This window comes from Salvelinus namaycush, chromosome 9 (genome assembly GCF_016432855.1).
Source record: "Salvelinus namaycush isolate Seneca chromosome 9, SaNama_1.0, whole genome shotgun sequence".
NCBI classification, from domain to species: domain Eukaryota; kingdom Metazoa; phylum Chordata; class Actinopteri; order Salmoniformes; family Salmonidae; genus Salvelinus; species Salvelinus namaycush.
This window is the reverse complement of record NC_052315.1, coordinates 54,192,315-54,211,081: the sequence shown is the minus strand read 5'-3', so window position 1 is coordinate 54,211,081 and position 18,767 is coordinate 54,192,315. Positions and strand designations below refer to the sequence as shown.

The 18,767-nt window shown below is 41.5% G+C and overlaps 1 protein-coding gene across 1 annotated transcript in view; it reads left to right on the top strand.

Annotated features, from left to right (window-relative positions):
* Positions 1-10,768: 10,768 nt before the first annotated feature.
* The window catches only part of LOC120054201 (PHD finger protein 21A-like), a 100,032-nt gene continuing 92,033 nt past the window's right edge, over positions 10,769-18,767 (top strand). The window contains exon 1 of the mRNA XM_039001657.1: positions 10,769-10,987. The gene's annotated coding sequence lies outside the window, so the exon portion shown is untranslated. The remainder of the gene's footprint in view (positions 10,988-18,767) is intronic.

Genomic DNA, 18,767 nt, shown 5'->3' with positions numbered 1-18,767 from the left:
AGACATGTGACTAATAGAACTGGAACAATGTGTCCCTGAACAAAGAGGGGGTCAAAATCAAAAGTAACAGTCAGTATCTGGTGTGGCCACCAGCTGCATTAAATATTGCAGTACATCTCCTCCTCATGGACTGCACCAGATTTGCCAGTTCTTGCTGTGAGATTTCCCCCCACTCTTCCACCAAGGCACCTGCAAGTTCCCGGACATTTCTGGAGGGAATGGCCCTAGCCCTCACCCTCCGATCAAACAGGTCCCAGACGTGCTCAATGGGATTGAGATCCGGGCTCTTCGCTGGCCATGGTAGAACACTGACATTCCTGTCTTGCAGGAAATCACGCACAGAACGAGCAGTATGGCTGGTGGCATTGTCATGCTGGAGGGTCATGTCAGGATGAGCCTGCAGGAAGGGTACCACATGAAGGAGGAGGATGTCTTCCCTGTAACGCACAGCGTTGAGATTGCCTGCAATGACAACAAGCTCAGTCTGATGATGCTGTGACACACCACCCCAGACCATGACGGATCCTCCACCTCCAAATCGATCCCGCTCCAGAGTACAGGCCTCGGTGTAAAGCTCATTCCTTCAACGATAAACGCAAATCCGACCATCACCCCTGGTGAGACAACACCGCGACTCGTCAGTGAAGAGCACTTTTAGCCAGTCCTGTCTGGTCCAGCGACGGTGGGTTTGTGCCCGTTGTTGACGGGGATGTCTGGTGAGCCCTCAGTCCAGCCTCTCTCAGCCTATTGCGGACAGTCTGAGCACTGATGGAGGGATTGTGAGTTCCTGGTGTAACTCGGGCAGTTGTTGTTGCCATCCTGTACCTGTCCCGCAGGTGTGATGTTCGGATGTACCGATCCTGTGCAGGTGTTGTTACACGTGGTCTGCCACTGCAAGGACAATCAGCTGTCCGTCCTGTCTCCCTGTAGTGCTGTCTTAGGCGTCTCACAGTACGGACATTGTGTAAATCAGCTAGAAAGATGTGTCGGCATCAAGTAATTGTCTCTGGCCCCCTCCCAGTTAGGGGGAGTGATGAGCTCTACAGCAGAGTCTCAAAACTCAATCGCTGGTTGAAAACTGTTTTCTGCCCCTACCAAAAGATAGGATTTGTAGATAATTGGTCCTCTTTCTGGGACTCACCCACAAACAGGACCAAGCCTGGCTTGTTGAGGAGTGACTGACTCCATTCTAGCTGGAGGGGTGCTCTCATCTTATCTACGAACATAGACAGGGCTCTAACTCCCCTAGCTCCACAATGAAATAGGTTGCAGGCCAGGCAGCAGGCTGTTAGCCAGCATGCCAGCTTAGTGTAGTCTGCCACTAGCACAGTCAGTGTAGTCAGCTCAGCAATCCCCATTGAGACCGTGTCTGTGCCTCGATCTAGGTTGGGCAAAACTAAACATGGCGGTGGTTGCCTTAGCAATCTCACTGGAATAAAGACCTCCTCCATTCCTGCCATTATTGAAAGAGATTATGATATCTCACATCTCAAAATAGGGCTACTTAATGTTAGATCCCTCACTTCCAAGGCAGTTATAGTCAATGAACAAATCACTGATCATAATCTTGATCTGATTGGCCTGACTGAAACATGGCTTAAGCCTGATGAATTTACTGTGTTAAATGAGGCCTCACCTCCTGGTTACACTAGTGACCATATCCCCCGCGCATCCCGCGAAGGTGGATGTGTTGCTAACATTTATGATAGCAAATTTTTTCGTCTTTTGAGCTTCTAGTCATGAAATCTATGCAGCCTACTCAATCACTTTTTTTAGCTACTGTTTACAGGCCTCCTGGGCCATATACAGTGTTCCTCACTGAGTTCCCTGAATTCCTATCGGACCTTGTAATCATGGCAGATAATATTCTAATTTTTGGTAACTTTAATATTCACATGGAAAAGTCCACAGACCCACTCCAAAAGGCTTTCGGAGTCATCATCGACTCAGTGGGTTTTGTCCAACATGTCTCTGGACCTACTCACTGCCACAGTCATACTCTAGACCTAGGTTTATCCTGTGGAATAAATGTTGTGGATCTTAATGTTTTTCCTCATAATCCTGGACTATCGGACCACCATTTTATTACGTTTGCAATCGCAACAAATAATCTGCTCAGACCCCAACCAAGGATCATCAAAAGCCGTGCTATAAATTCTCAGACAAACCAAAGATTCCTAGATGCCCTTCCAGACTCCCTCCACCTACCCGAGGACGTCAGAGTACAAAAATCAGTTAACCACCTAACTGAGGAACTCAATTTAACCTTGCGAAATACCCTAGATGCAGTCGCACCCCTAAAACAAAAAACGTTGTCATAAGAAACTAGCTCCCTGGTATACAGAAAATACCCGAGCTCTGAAGCAAGCTTCCAGAAAATTGGAATGGAAATGGCGCTACACCAAACTGGAAGTCTTCCGACTAGCTTGGAAAGACAGTACCGTGGAGTTTCGAAGAGCCCTCACTGCTGCTCGATCATCCTATTTTCCCAACTTATTTGAGTAAAATAATTACAATCCAAAATGTATTTTTGATACTGTCGCAAAGCAAACTAAAAAGCAGCAATCCCCAAGAGAGGATGGCTTTCACTCCAGAAGTGATAAATTCATATACTACTTTGAAGAAAAGATCATGATCATTAGAAAGCAAATTACGGACTCCGCTTTAAATCTGTGTATTCCTCCAATGATCAGTTGTACTGAGTCTGCACAACTCTGCCAGGACCTAGGATCAAGGGAGACACTCAAGTTGTTTAGTACTATATCTCTTGACACATTGATGAAAATAATCATGGCCTCTAAACCTTCAAGCTGCATACTGGACCCTATTCCAACTAAACTACTGAAAGAGCTGCTTCCTGTGCTTGGCCCTCCTATGTTGAACATAATAAATGGCTCCCTATCCACCGGATGTGTACCAAACTCACTAAAAGTGGCAGTAATAAAGCCTCTCTTGAAAAAGCCAAACCTTGACCCAGAAAATATAAAAAAACTAAACTATCGGCCTATATCGAATCTCCCATTCCTCTCAAAAATGTTAGAAAAAGCTGTTGCGCAGCAACTCACTGCCTTCCTGAAGACAAACAATGTTTATGAAACGCTTCAGTCTGGTTTTAGACCCCATCATATCACTGAGACTGCACTTGTGAAGGTGGTAAATGACATTTTAATGGTGTCAGACAGAGGCTCTGCATCTGTCTTCGTGCTCCTAGATCTTAGTGCTGCTTTTGATACCATTGATCACCACATTCTTTTGGAGAGATTGGAAGCCCAAATTGGTATAGGAAAATAGGAAAACATTAAAAGCTTATTAATAGGACTATATTTAGCCTAAATGGGAACAAATATAACTTGGGGAAAAGTCAAAGGATCCTAGTTGGACTATTGTTTGTCCAATCCAGATTAAATATAGGTCTTCATGTGTATCAAATCTGTAGGCGATTGTGGGCTAAATCAATGACCAATATAGCTGAAATGTTCAGGCTTCATCATGATCTGTGATCAAAACAGATCGGTTCCGTTTAGGCAAATTTTAAGAATGCAACTGCACTGACATTTTTGGTCTTTTGCTGTAGGCATAGCCTACCACTAATATTTTAAATTGAATTCAAGCCCTGCTTTTAACCATAAAAATCTCCACAGAAATGTATAGCCTAAGGACATAAGTGATTTTCAGGTCAGAGAAAGATGCCCGAGTTTCTGAATTGGAATTCTGCTTTGAATGACCGTTCAAAACTATTTTTCATAGTTTGAACTCGTACGAGTTCCCAGTTGTCTTGAACGCACTGAAGTCGGAAGTCAGAGATTTCCACTAGAGACCTAATGCGCCACTAGAGACCTAGGGTACCTCTTATTTGTGAATAGGGCTACCTCCAACAAAGAAGCCCTTGTGTGCGTATTGATTTCAGAAATAGGCACACCTACACAGTAATGGTGGCTGGCTGCAAATCAATTGTATTGAGGTGATATGCCTATTTTAGATAAATCGACAAATAAAATTGATTAGATTACTCTGGCAATGAAAAATATGTTTTACAAAATCATGTACAGTGCCTCTGGCAAGAATTTTCAGACCCCTTGACTTTTTCCACATTTTGTTACGTTACAGCCTTATTCTAAAATGGATTAAATAAAAACACATTCTCAGCAATCTACACACAATACCCCATAATGACAAAGCAAAAAAAACGTTTTGTATATTTTAGCAAATGTATAATAAAATAAAAAAAACAACAGAAATACCTTATTTACATAAGTATTCAGACCCTTTGCTATGAGTAGAAATTGAGCTCAGGTGCATCCTGTTTCCATTGACCATATTTGAGAGGTTTCTACAACTTGATTGGAATCCACATGTGGTAAATTCAACTGATTGGACATGTTTTGGAAAGGCACACACCTGTCTATATAAGGTCACACAGTTGACAGTGCATGTCAGAGCAAAAACCAAACCATTAGGTCGAAGGAACTGTCAGTTCCGAGAAAGGATTGTGTCGAGGCACAGATCTGGGGAAGGATACCAAAAATGTCTGCAGGAATGAAGGTCCCCAAGAACCCAATGGTCACCCTGACAGAGCTCTAGAGTTCCTCTGTGGAGATTGGAGAAACCTCCAGAAGGACAACCATCTCTGCAGCACTCCTCCAATCAGGCCTTTATTGTAGAGTGGCCAGATGGAAGCCACTCCTCAGTAAAAGTCTGATGAAACCAAGATTTAACTCTTTGGCCTGAATGCCAAGCTTCACATCTGGAGGAATCCTGGCACCACCTGGCACAAGCATGGTGGTGGCAGCATCATGGTGTGGGGATGTTTTTCAGCGGCAGGGACTGGGAGACTGGTCAGGATCGAGGCAAAGATGAACGGAGGAAAGTACAGAGAGATCCTTGATGAAAGCTTGCTCCAGAGCGCTCAGGACCTCCTACTGGGGTGAAGGTTCACCTTCTAGAAGGACAACGATCCTAAGAACACAGCCAAGGCGATGCAGGAGTGGCTTCGGGACAAGTCTCTGAATATCCTTGAGGTGCCCAGCCAGAGCCCAGGCTTGAACCCGATCGAACATCTCTGGAGAGACCTGAAAATAGCTGTGCAGCAACGCTCCCCATCCAACCTGACAGAGCTAGAGAGGACCTGCCGAGAAGAATGGAAGAAAGTCACCGAATACAGGTGTGCCAAGATTGTAGCGTCATACCCAAGGAGACTCAATGCTGTAATCGCTGTCAAAGGTGCTTCAACAAAGTACTGAGTAAAGAAACTGAATACTTATGTAAATGTGATATTTCAGTTTTCTATTTGTAATACATTTGCAAAAAAATCTAAAAACCTCTTGTTGCTTTGTCATTATGTGTAGATTGATGAGGGGAAAAAACGATTTAATCCATTTTAGAATAAGGCTGTAACGTAACAAAATGTCAAAAAAGTCAAGGGGTCTGAATACTTTCCGAAGGCACTGTACATGTAGACGACAAGTCGTTCATGGTGATATCGTTCATAATAAATTGACACGTGAACACAGTTTTTTAAAACTTTAACCTTTATTTAACTAGGCAAGTTAGGGCACGGCGTCCCGTCAGCGGGACACCTGTCAACAACATTCGGTGAAATTGGAGGGAGCGCAATTCAAATAAATAATCGTAATATTAAACATTTATGAACATACAAGTATCTTATATCGGTTAAAAGCTTAAATTCGTGTTAATCTAACTGCATTGTCCGATTTACAATAAGCTTTACAGCGAAAGCATACCATGCGATTGTTTGAGGACGGCGCCCAACATCAACATATTTTTCAACCAGAACAGGCTTCATAAAATCACAAATAGCGATTTAAATAATCACTTATTTTTTGAAAATCTTCATCTGTTTGTAATCCCAAGGGTCCCAGCTTCAACATGATTGGTCGTTTTGTTTGATAAAATCCTTCTTTATATCCCAAAAAGTCAGTTTAGTTGGCGCCATCGATTTCAGTAATCGACTCATTCAACATGCAGACAAAGGAATCCAAAAAGCTACAGATAAAGTTTGTTAAAACAAGTCAAACTACGTTTCTATTAAATCCTCAGGTACCCTAAAATGTAAAGAAACTATAATATTTCATACGGAAAGAAGTATGTTCAATGGAAAAGTAAAATTAGCAAGTGCGCATCCTCTTCGTCGCGCGCGCACAGACTGATTTCCAACTGTGACTCCCGGTACCAAAACTAAAAATTCTACCTCGTTTTGGATGAAAGAAGCCTGAACCCTTGAACAAAGACTGTTGTCATCTAGTGGAAGCCATAGGAATTGCAAATAAAATGCAAATTAATTACTTAAAAATCATACAATGTGATTTTCTAGATTTTTTTTTTTTTTTTTTAAATTTAGATTTTTAAAATTACAGACCTCTACATGCTTTGTAAGTAGAAAAACCTGCAAAATCGGCAGTATATCAAATACTTGTTCTCCCCACTGTAAGTGCATTATTTACCTTCAGAGGTGAATGTAGCAAACCAGTTGCCGTGATAAAAGTGTCTTGTTGTTGTGCACTATCCTCAAACAATAGCATGGTATTTTCTTTCTGTATTAGCTACTGTAAATTGGACACTGCAGTTAGATTAACAAGAATTTAAGCTTTCTGCCCATATAAGACATGTCTATGTCCCGGAAAGTTAGCTGTTGTATGCAACGTTTTCTAGTCATTATCGCATATTGAGCCAGAACTGTCCCAGTTTAGGGACACCGATCTGATAGAGGTTAAAACTTCTTCAGGCTAGGGTCTGCCTAGAAGGCCAGCATCCCGGAGTAACACTGTTGACATTGAGACTGGTGTTTTAGAGGTACTATTTAATGAAGCTGCCAGTTGGGAACTTGTGAGGCTTATGTTTCTCAAACTAGACACTAAATGTACTTGTCCTCTTGCTCAGTTGTGCACCGGGGCTCCTACTCCTCTTTCTATTCTGGTTAGAGCCAGTTTGAACGGTTCTGTGAAGGGAGTAGTACACAGCGTTGTACGAGATCTTCAGTTTCTTGCTAATTTCTCGCATGGAATAGCCTTCATTCCTCAGAACAAGAATAGACTGACGAGTTTCAGAAGAAAGTTATTTGTTTCTGGCCATTTTGAGCCTGTAATCGAATATGACAAATGCTGATGCTCCAGATACTCAACTAGTCTAAAGAAGGCCAGTTTTATTGCTTCTTTAATCATAACAGTTTTCAGCTGTGCTAACATAATTGCAAAAGAGTTTTCTAATGATCAATTAGTCTTTTAAAATTATACATTTGGATTAGCTAACAACGTGCCATTGGAACACAGGAGTGATGGTTGCTGATAATGGGCTTCTGTACGCCTATGTAGATATTCCATTAAAAATCTGCCGTTTCCAGCTAAAATAGTCATTTACAACATTAACAATGTCTACACTGTATTTCTGATCAATTTGATGTTATTTTAATGGACAAAAACTTTGCTTTTCTTTCAAAAACAAGGACATTTCTAAGTGACCCCAAACTTTTGAACGGTAGTGTACATTTAATCCATTTTAAATTCAGGCTGTAACACCATTTTTTTTTATTAGTTGAGGGGTATGAATACTTTCTGAAAGCAGTATACCTGAAGGCTTTATGTAAAGTGTAATATTGAACTCAGAAGTTATAATTTTACTTCATCGTATGTGTAGCTCATAACAATTCAAAGTTGAACCAAACAGTAAACTGAACCAAATTTAATGGGACATTAACAACATCCAGCGTGATATTTTCAGTTAGTTAAATCTAGAATCCTTAGTCGCTACATCGATTTTTGGACATAACTTATAAACTAATGAATGCCTCATGAGTTTAGTTAAACTGCTGTACCCCATCAGAACCAAAAATAGAAGTGTGTTTTACAACAATGTTTGTTAACAAAGTAAATGTAAACACTGCATCATTTTTATATAATCGATGGTCAGTCCTTGTGTCGATAGCACTGTCTATGAATTTGAGAGTGGTCACATTTCTCCCTGCCCGTACCTCAGCTTTTTACCAAAACAGAGGTGGGTGCCGCTTTGTTAATGTTTCACCTGCAGATTATAGCTCTAAGTTAGTTTTGGTCCTCTGTGGCTCAGTTGGTAAAGCATTTTGCTTACAATGCCAGGATTATAGGTTTGATTCCTGCTGGGGCCACCCATACCAAAATATACAGTGCCTTGCAAAAGTATTCACCCCCTTGGCATTTTTCCTATTTTGTTTTCTTACAACCTGGAATAACATTTTTGGGGGGGGTTGTATAATTTGATTTACACAACATACCTACCACTTTGGTAGATGCAAAATATTTTTTATTGGGAGACAAACAAGACAAAAAAACAGAACTTGAGTGTGCATAACTATTCACTCCCCCAAAAGCAATACTTTGTAGAGCCACCTTTTGTAGCAATTACAGCTGCAAGTCTCTTGGGGTACATCTCTATAAGCTTGGCACTAGAGGTCGACCGATTATGATTTTTCAACGCCGATACCGATTATTGGAGGACCAAAAAAAGTCGATACGTTTTTAGTTAGTTACTAGTGTGCCATTCAATTACAACTGTATTATTTTGGAGAGCCTTCATGCATGCATTATAACAAATGGAAATGTGTTTCCTGAATGAGGTGCCGTTTGCTTTTATTCAAAGGTCATCACCTGCTCTTGGAATCTTTTGGGCGTGTTTAAAAAGTAAATTAGCAATGGTGCGTCATTATTTGCCCAATTCAAACCAATCCAATCAATATGACACAGTATTATCCCTACAACCACATTGCCCATGATGGTGAAAATAATTTGAACACTTGACTAGCAACTTGTAGCCTCATTAATTTACCATTCAATGTTTTTATTTACAAAACAGGTGACACTAAGTCTATATATTAGTCTATTGAAAGAGAATGTCCTGTGTTTTACTCTCCATAATACTCTAATTTCCCATTAGTGTGGTCAAGTAAACGCAGCAGTCCAATTTTGTTGGATTGTGGCCCCGAGATTTTCATTTTAGGTTAATGACAAATTAGACTTCAGAGCGCACAGAATTATTTTACGGTCCAGAGACAATAATGGCCAAAGGGACAAGACGCTTGCTATAGCATGTTTTAAAGTTTGATTATTGTAGTGTAAAGCATTCAGGCCAGGGGGTAGCCCGAACAGGCCTCGAACCTGGGTCCTCACGGCTGTCAGCCCAATACATTAGCCATTACACCAAGCGGTTCAAACCTTTTGCAGTATTACAGTTGTATAGATATTTTAACTCATGCAGGGACAAACACATCAAATTACATGCATGAGAGGATATAAAAGAGATGTATGTTATATCAGTTTGTTTTTACTGTAACTTGTAAGTACAGGGTAGTGTGTTTAGCCTGGGAGCATGCTTAGCCTGCAGTGGTGGAAAAAGTACCCAATTGTCATACTTGAGTAAAAGTAAAGATACCTTAATAGAAAATGGCTCAAGGAAAAGTTACCCAGTAAAATACTATTTGAGTAAAAGTCTAAAAGTATTTGGTTTTAAATATACTTAAGTATCAAAAGTAAATATAATTGTTAAAATATACGTAACTATCAAAAGTAAAAATAATTTGAAATTACTTATACTAAGCAAACCAGACGGCACATTTTTGTTTAATTATTTATCGATAGCCAGGGGGACACTCCAACACTCAGACATAATTTACAAACCAAGCATTTGTGTTTAGTGAGTCTGCCAGATCAGAGGCAATAGGGATTACCAGGGTTGTTCTCTTGATAAGTACTTGAATTGGACCATTTTCCTGTCCTGCTAAGCATTCAAAATGTAACGAGTACTTTTGGGTGTCAGGTAAAATGTATGGAGTAGTACTTTACACCATTGTTAGCCTGTTATCCACTATGTCTTGTATCATAAACCTGTGTATTGTATAGGCCTATTATGGAATCCATCAGTTTTTGTAACATCAGTATTATTTTTGACAATTTACATTAGCTATCTATAATAATAATAATAATAATAGTATGTCGTTCTACAATACTTAATAAATATAGATGATATGACATATCATAAACAACTATTTTCTAATTAGAATAAAATCATGGCGCACTTGTAAAGTGTCGCTTGCCCACGCCTCACATCCACAGCCAGCCATCACCAGCTGGCTAGTAAAAGATATGAAAGTAAGTGGTGCTTTTTCATCCATCGACAGTGAGGCGCAGGATATGGGCCGTGGCAAGTGTAAGTAGCAACAAATTGCTCCGCGAATTTCTTTGCAAAGAGTGCTAGATTTGCATTAGATAGCACAGTCACAAAGTCAAAATTGGCTGTATCGTACAATTTAATGAAAACATACATTTGCTCATTTTGGTCATAATTTAAGGTCAGGGTTAGGCATAGTGCATGGTTAAGTTTAAAATCACATTTTAAGAAGATAACTAGTAGAAATAGGCGGAGATTAAGACTTTGTGACTGTGGTAACTAGTGACGACCCGAGTGCTACTTCTCTCCAGATGAGTTTCACCGAGTTTACATCCGGGGTTTTTCCCTAGGCAATGGAAGACGTAGTACCCCTGTTCCTTAGGCAAAGTGAAATAAATTCGCCGCACCATGACAAAAAATAGTTCGCTTTTCAAACACATTTTCGTTTCACCTTGCGACGACCCTCGACTCAAAATGTATAACTAACCATATACTATTAATGAATTAATCAATCTGGGATACAACGGCTACAATTGTTACATTTTAGAAATAGTTGTCCTACCCCTTTCTTCTCACTCCTCATGAGCGCATGGATAACTGTTGTGCTCAGGCTGTGGTGAATGAGATTGAAGAAGAGTTCTTGTTTTGTATCTCAGTTTCTCTCTTTTTGGACAAATTGAATTTAAACAAATACTACGGAGATCTCAGACTAATCAATGGAGGATATTTGAATATTCACATCAATTGTATCGGTGATTCGGTAGAGTATTGGGTTGTTTGTAAATATTTCATTAATATCTGAGGAGAGGACTGCTGCTGTTCATGTGAGTGAAGGGTAAGTACACAGGGATTTTTGAAAATTATTATTATAAGTTTCATTTTCATTGTTTAGAAACTTTGGTTGTTTTCACATGCGTTTGATCCCTGTACCCGTAATTAATCGTGTGTTAGGATAGGCAGGACGGTTTGAAGGATACCGTTTTTGTTCATAGCTATTTCTTATAGGAGTTGGATGATATTCTCTAGCTCAGTGGTTCCCTATCCTTTTCGGTTATTGTACCACCAACTGAATTTTGCTCTGCACGGAGTACCCCTGAAATACTCTCATGTGCATTTTTACCAGTAGGCCTATGGTCTCATGAGTATTCAAGTACCCCCGGGGGTCCTAGTACTCCTGGTTGGGAACACTAGTCTAGCTAGCGGAGTGCACTGCTATTGGAGGGCAGTGGTCATGGCTAGCTAGAAAGGGGCCAATTCTAACTTGTAACCACCAAAGCGTGCCTATTTGTGAGGATTTTGTTATTTATTTGAAGCCATCCCCAAAATATTGTTCTTATGTTATGCTACTGTTTTATTTTATAAGTACTTACCTATATTGACAGCTAGCTTGTTTGCTACAGTTTTGTGCCATATGTAGTTAGCTATCGCTAACTAGTTTAGAGCTAGCTTGCTCTCTAGTGACTGGATGCTGTGAAAACTCTCCCTGTGTTAGCTAGCCTCGCAAGCTGAAATAACCGGCTAACGTCGTTAGTTGTAGTTGACGAGGATGTCATGGCATATCAACTGTAGTGATATTTTATTTGAAAAGGAGTTTTAAACTGTGAAATGGAACTGAAGTCTGACTCCTTGCCATTAGCTAGCAAATAATCAGATGTTTTTCATTAGCTTGCACCAAATATGTAACAACAATTTACTAGCTACCTGGCTAACGAACGCGAATTGAACGTGTGCGCGCGGCTGCACTGCGCAACATGGCGATTTGTGCTCTTGTAAATGAAAGTTATAAAACACTCGTTCATGCTGAAATAATATGCATTTTCAGACAAAGACAATGCATCTGGTAGCATGGCATTGTGCAAAGGAGGTCCAAATAGTGCTAAATTTGAATTGAGGCCCTTATGTTAGGAAAACGAATCAATATTTATGCTCATGTAGTCATTTTATAGACTGCACGCTAGCCAGCAGATCCAACCGGCTTGCTTACAGCTGCACCAGGGTCAGACAGCAGAGGAGCCGGTTCAAATCAAATTTTAGTTGTCACGTGCCGAATACAGTAGGTGAAGACCTTACAGTGAAATGCTTACTTACAAGCCCGTAACCAACAATGCAGTTAAAATAAGTAAATAAACTAACATAATTAAAGAGCAGCAGTAAAATTACAATAGCGACGCTAAATACAGGGGGTACCGGTACAGAGTCAGTGTGCGGGGGCACTGGTTAGTCGAGGTAATTGAGGTAATATATACATGTGAGTAGAGTTATTAAAGTGACTTATGCATAGATAATAACAGAGTAGCAGCAGTGTAAAATATGGGGGGTAGAAGCCTCTTGGACCTAGACTTGGCGCTCTGGTACCGCTTGCCGTGCGGTAACAGAGAGAATAGTCTGACTAGGGTGGCTGGAGTCTTTGACAATTTTTAGGGCCTTCCTCTGACACGCCTGGTATAGAGGTCCTGGATGGCAGGAAGCTTGGCCCCGGTGATGTACTGAGCCGTACTCACTACCCTCTGTAGTGCCTTGCGGTCGGAGGCCGTGCAGTTGCCATACCAGGCAGTGATGCAACCCATCAGGATACTCTCTATGGTGCAGCTGTGGAACCTTTTGAGGATCTGAGGACCCATGCCAAATATTTTCAGTCTCCTGAGGGGGAATAGGTGTTATCGTACCCTCTTCACTACTGTTTTGGTGTGCTTGGACCATGTTAGTTTAGTGATGTGGACACCAAGGGACTTGAAGTTCTCAACCTGCTCCACTACAGCCCACAAAATGGTCTCGGCCCGTTTGTCTCGCCCCGTTTGCTCCTCCCCCATTGTTTTCCAAGCAGAGCAGGCAGGCCCGTTGCCTTACCACTCCAGACTCCACACAGACCTTGTGTACACATGTTGCTTCAGAGACAGTTAATTTTTTACATTTAACTTTATTTAACCAGGTAGGCCGGTTGAGAACAAGTTCTCATTTACAACTGTGACATGGCCAAGATAAAGCAAAGCAGTGCGACACAAACACAGAGTTACACGTGGGATAAACAAACGTACAGTCAATAACACAATAGAAAAAACACAATAGAAAAAGTCTATATACAGTGTGTGCAAATGTAGTAAGATTGGGGAGTTAAGGCAATAAATAGGCCATAGTGGTGAAATAACTACAATTTAGCAATTAAACACTGGAGTGATAGACGTGCGATAGATGTGCAGAAGATGAATGTGCAAGTAGAGATACTGGGGTGCAAAGGAGTAGAATTTTTTTTTACAGAATATTTACAGATGGGCTGTGTACAGGTGCAATGATTGGTAAGCTGCTCTGACAGCTGATGCTGGTGAGCTGAGATGAGGCGGAGCTTTACCTAGCAAAGACTTATAGATGACCTGGAGCCAGTGGGTCTGGCCACAAATATGTAGTGAGGACCAGCCAACGAGAGCATACAGGTCGCAATGGTGGGTAGTATATGGGGATTTGGTGACAATACGTATGGCACTGTCATAGACTGCATCCAGTTTGCAGAGTAGAGTGTTGGAGGCTATTTTGTATATTATTTTGGTATTTTATTAGGATCCCCATTAGCTGTTGCAAAAGCAGCAGCTACTCTTCCTGGGGTCCACGTGAAACATGACATAATACAGAACATCAATAGACAAGAACAGCTACATTAGGGTGCATCTTTAGAAGTTTGTGAGAGTCTTATGGGCCACGCCAAATTTCTTCGGCCTCCTTAGGTTAGAGGCGCTATTGCGCCTTCTTCACCACGCTGTTAGTGTGAATTTCAGGTCTTCAGTGACATTACGAAATGTTCTCAACTGGCCTACCTGGTTAAATAAAGTTAAAATAAAAAAATTAACTGTCTCTGAAGCAGCATGTGTACACACTGTCTGTGTGGAGTCTGGAGTCGTAAGGCAACGGGCCTGCCTGCTCTGCTTGGAAAACAATGGGGGAGGAGGAACTTGAAGCTTTTTACCCTCTTTACTGCGTCCCGTTGATGTGGATGGGGGCGTGCTCTCTCTGCTGTGTCCTGTAGTCCACGATCAGCTCCTTTATTTTGTTGATGCTGAGGGTGAGGTTATTTTCCTGGCACTCACCTCATCCCTGTTTTTTACATTTATTTATTTATATATTTTTTTATTTAACCTTTATTTAACCAGGTAGGCCAGTTGAGAACAAGTTCTCATTTACAACTGCAACCTGGCCAAGATAAAGCAAAGCAGTGTGACAAAAACAACAACACAGTCTCACATGGGATAAACAAACGTACAGTAAATAAAACAATAGAAAACCTGTATACAGTGTGTGCAAATGAAGTAAGGCGGTAAGGCAATTAATAGGCCGTAGTGGCGAAGTAATTACAATTTAGCAATTAACACTGGCGTGATAGATGTGCAGATGAGGATGTGCAAGTAGAAATACTGGTGTGCAAAAGAGCAGAAAAAAACATATGGGGATGGGGTAGGTAGGTAGGTAGTTGGTTGGATGGACTATTTACAGATGGGCTGTGAACAGCTGCAGCGATCTGTAAGCTGCTCTGACAGCCGATGCTTGAAGTTGGTTAGGGAGATATAAGTCTCCAACTTCAGTGATTTTTGCAATTCGTTTCAGTCATTGGCAGCAGAGAACTGGAAGGAAAGACGGCCAAAGGAAGTGTTGGCTTTGGGGATAACCAGTGAAATATACCTGCTGGAGCGCGTGCTACGGGTGGGTGATGCTATGGTGACCAGTGAGCTGACATTAGGCGGAGCTTTACCTAGCAAAGACTTATAGATGACTTTGAGCCAGTGGGTTTGGCGACAAATATGTAGCGAAGACCAGACAACGAGAGCATACAGGTCGCAGTGGTGGGTAGTATATGGGGCTTTGGTGACAAAACGGATGGCACTGATAGACTGCATCCAATTTACTGAGTAGAGTGTTGGAGGCTATTTTGTAAATGACATCGTCGAGGATCGGTAGGATAGTCAGTTTTACGAGGGTATGTTTGGCAGCATGAATGTTCATGCAGCATGAATGTTCATTTCTCTACAAATAAGCTGCCTCCAATGTCGTTTTAGATAATTTGGCAGTAGGTCCTACCAGCCTCAACCGCAGATCACGTGTAACCACGCCAGCCCAGGACCTCCACTTCCTTCTTCTTCACCTGCGGGATCGTCTGAGACCAGCCACCCAGACAGCTGATGAAACTGATGCGTATTTCTGTCTGTAATGAAGCCCTTTTGTGGGGGAAAAACATTCTGATGGCTGCGCCTCTGCCCAGTCATGTGATATCCATAGATTATGGCCTAATGAATTTATTTCAATTGACTGATTTCCTTATGAACTGTCACTCAGTAAAAGGTTTTTGTTTAAGCGTATATAAACCAAGTAATGTTTTTTTTAATCATGTCACTCTTCTGTTCTGCTGTTGGTCTGGCTCCAGGCTGGCTCCATGCTGTAGAATGGCGATTGGAAGTGATTCTAGCTTAATTACACATACTCTTACTGTACATGCACAGCTCTTCTAGCTGCATAGAATCAACCTCTATACAGGAAATAAAATATTTTATCATGGACAGTAACTGTAGCCCACCTAATAAACTAGGTAAGCTTTCCTGATTACGTTTCACACTAGTAGGTTTCAAACCAATCTGTGTCATTAGGAATCATGGATTGTACGGGTGGTTTAGTTCAGAAGTAGGGAAACTGAAAGTGGCCAAGGGATATTATTGCCACCCACTGCTACCTATATACTATTACTGTCTGTTATGATCAGAACCATGTATGAAAATTCATGTTTGGTCAAACCACGTTTAGTTGCAAATGATCCTGCACGTTGTCCACCCATGTTTAACATGACTGACTTTACAGGTGAACTTGGCTCGGTTGCTCTGGTAATTTTTCAATTTTGGCGTGACTTAGCCATCCTGAAAGCCCAATTTGTGGTGGTGGGGAGTCTCATGTAGGCCTAGTGGGCTCTGCATCTACTGTCTTGCAGGGAGTCTGAGAGAGTGGAGACCAGTTACACTGCCAGGTGGTGAGTCCTGCAACAGCTCCTGTTGTAATTGTTCTCTTGGCTGGCAGCTTTGGCCCGGAAATCAATCAGACTGGACGGCTGTGACATTGCCTCGGGCGGACTCGCTGGTTTCCCGGTTCTCACTGTTTGTTTGTTGTCCCACGGAACCAGCCAAATGTATGCTTTTGTGAGCTTCACGTCAGTGCCCTGCGAATGTCATTTCCAAGTTGTTTTATTTACTCTTGTGCATGCTAAGAACAAAAATTCTAATTCAGTAGAAGAATTATTGGCTTTCTTTGACGTTGCAAGTTGATCCATAAACCAAGGTGGTTGTGCAGGATTCAAAGTGCCGTCACTTTGAAAGTAATACTATGGGCCTTTGAAACAATGAGCTTTACGCAGATTCATATCATCATTACAGTTAGGCTTGGGCGGTATATCGTGTATATACCCAGGGGTCACATTAGCTTTCAGAAATCAGCATTTTCAAAACACAGACCATCATACAATCTGCGTTTTTAAACCATTTCACTTACGTTTTATATTGAACTTTGACATATTTTTTTGCTTCAATAGAGTGATCCGGGGCATGCAACTATTAGCTTACAATGAAAAAGACGATGCATGGCCATCATATTTCTGTTTATCATAGAAAGAATGAAGCCAGCTACATTTCGTAATGTTTTGCTTGAAGGTAATCTTGCATTTTACTGGAGAACAGTAGCTACACATCAGTCAGAGCGCTGTCTGACTGATGAATGACAAGAGCAAACATTTTTCATCCGAGTGGAGAAGTGCTTAAATTAGTCTGAAGCCAAGCAGAAAATACAATGAGTTACATTTTAGATCTGCGTTTATAAAAAGCAGCAAGATATTTTTTTACCTTTTGTCTATGTGACCGGTGAAATGAGGAACACAATCTGCTTTATCTCCTAATGTATTGCACAAGTTGACTGACTGCAAGTATTCACTTGGAAAGTAGCTACAAATATTCAAAGTTTATAAAATAAAAACTTCAAAGAAATAGTTCCAACGGTATTGATAAACCATCTTGTGGCTATTTCCAAATAACCCAGTTAATGGTATCGGGTTGCATTAACACAGAATTCTGATAACTATTTCTTTGACGTTTTTAATATTGGTAGCTACTTTTTAAGTAAATACCTGCAGTTAAACATGTGCAATATGTTAGGAGATAAAGCAGATCACGATCATCATTTCATCCCTCACATTATTTTTCATTATAAAATTTACCGGTAGTCCCCAGTCACATGTTTGTTTACAAACACAAACAAGGATAGACCGGAGCCTTGTGAGTCACTGACTGCCTGGCGAATGCAGCACAACAATCTAATTACAGTATGGAATGCGCAACTAAATATTTGCCAGCTGGATACTTTTTATAAGTAGTGTATGTTTTTCACTCCTTCAAATTAGTGGATTTGGCTATTTCAGCCACACCTGTTGCTGCCAGGTGTATAAAATCGAGCATACAGCCAAGCAATCGCCATAGACAAACATTGGCAGTAGAATGGCCTTACTGAAGAGCTCAGTGACTTTCAACGTGGCACCTTCATAAGATGCCACCTTTCCAACAAGTCAGTTTGTAAAATTTATGCCCTGCTGGAGCTGCCCCGGTCAACTGTAAGTGCTGTTATTGTGAAGTGGAAACGTCCAGGGGAAACAACTGCTCAGCCGCGAAGTGGTAAGAGACACAAGCTCGCAGAACGGGACTGCCGAGTGCTGTAGTGCGTAAAAATTGTCCTTGGTTGCAACACTCAATACCGAGTTCCAAATTGCCTCTGGAAACGTCATCACAAGAACTGTTCGTCGGGAGCTTCATAAAATGGGTTTCCATGGCCGAGCAGCTGCACACAAGCCTAAGAACACCATGGACAATGCAGCTGGAGTGTTGTAAAGCTTGCCGCCATTGGACTCTGGAGCAGTGGAAACGCGTTCTCTGGAGTGATGAATCACGCTTCACCATCTGGCAGGATGCCAGGAGAACGCTACCTGTAAAGGTTTTGGTGGTCTTGGGCTGTTTTTTATGGTTTGGGCTATGCCCCTTAGTTCCAATGAAGGGAAATCTTAACGCTACAGCATACAATGACAGTCTAGATATTTCTGTGCTTACAACTTTGTGGCAACAGTTTGGGGAAGGCCCTTTCCTGTTTCAGCATGACAATGCTCCTGTGCACAAAGTGAGGTCCATACAGAAATGGTTTGATGAGATCGGTGTGGAAGCACTTCACTGGCCTGGATAGAGCCTTGACCTCAATCCCATCCAACACCTTTGGGATGAATTGGAACGGCGACTGTAAGCCAGGCCTTATCGCCCAACATCAGTGCCCGACCTCACTAATGCTCTTGTGGCTGAATGGAAGCAAGCCCCCGCAGCAATGTTCCAACATCTTGTGGAAATACTTCCCAGATGAGTGGAGGGTGTTATAGCACCAAAGGGGGGGGCCAACTCCATAGTAATGACCATGATTTTGGAATGAGATGTTTGACGAGCAGATGTCCACATACTTTTGGTCATGTAGTGTATCTTATACTATTGAGATAACTGTCTATAATGTGCTAAATGCTCTGCAGTTGTGCATTTGGTTTGCTAACTTAGTAGTTATCTAGCTGGTTA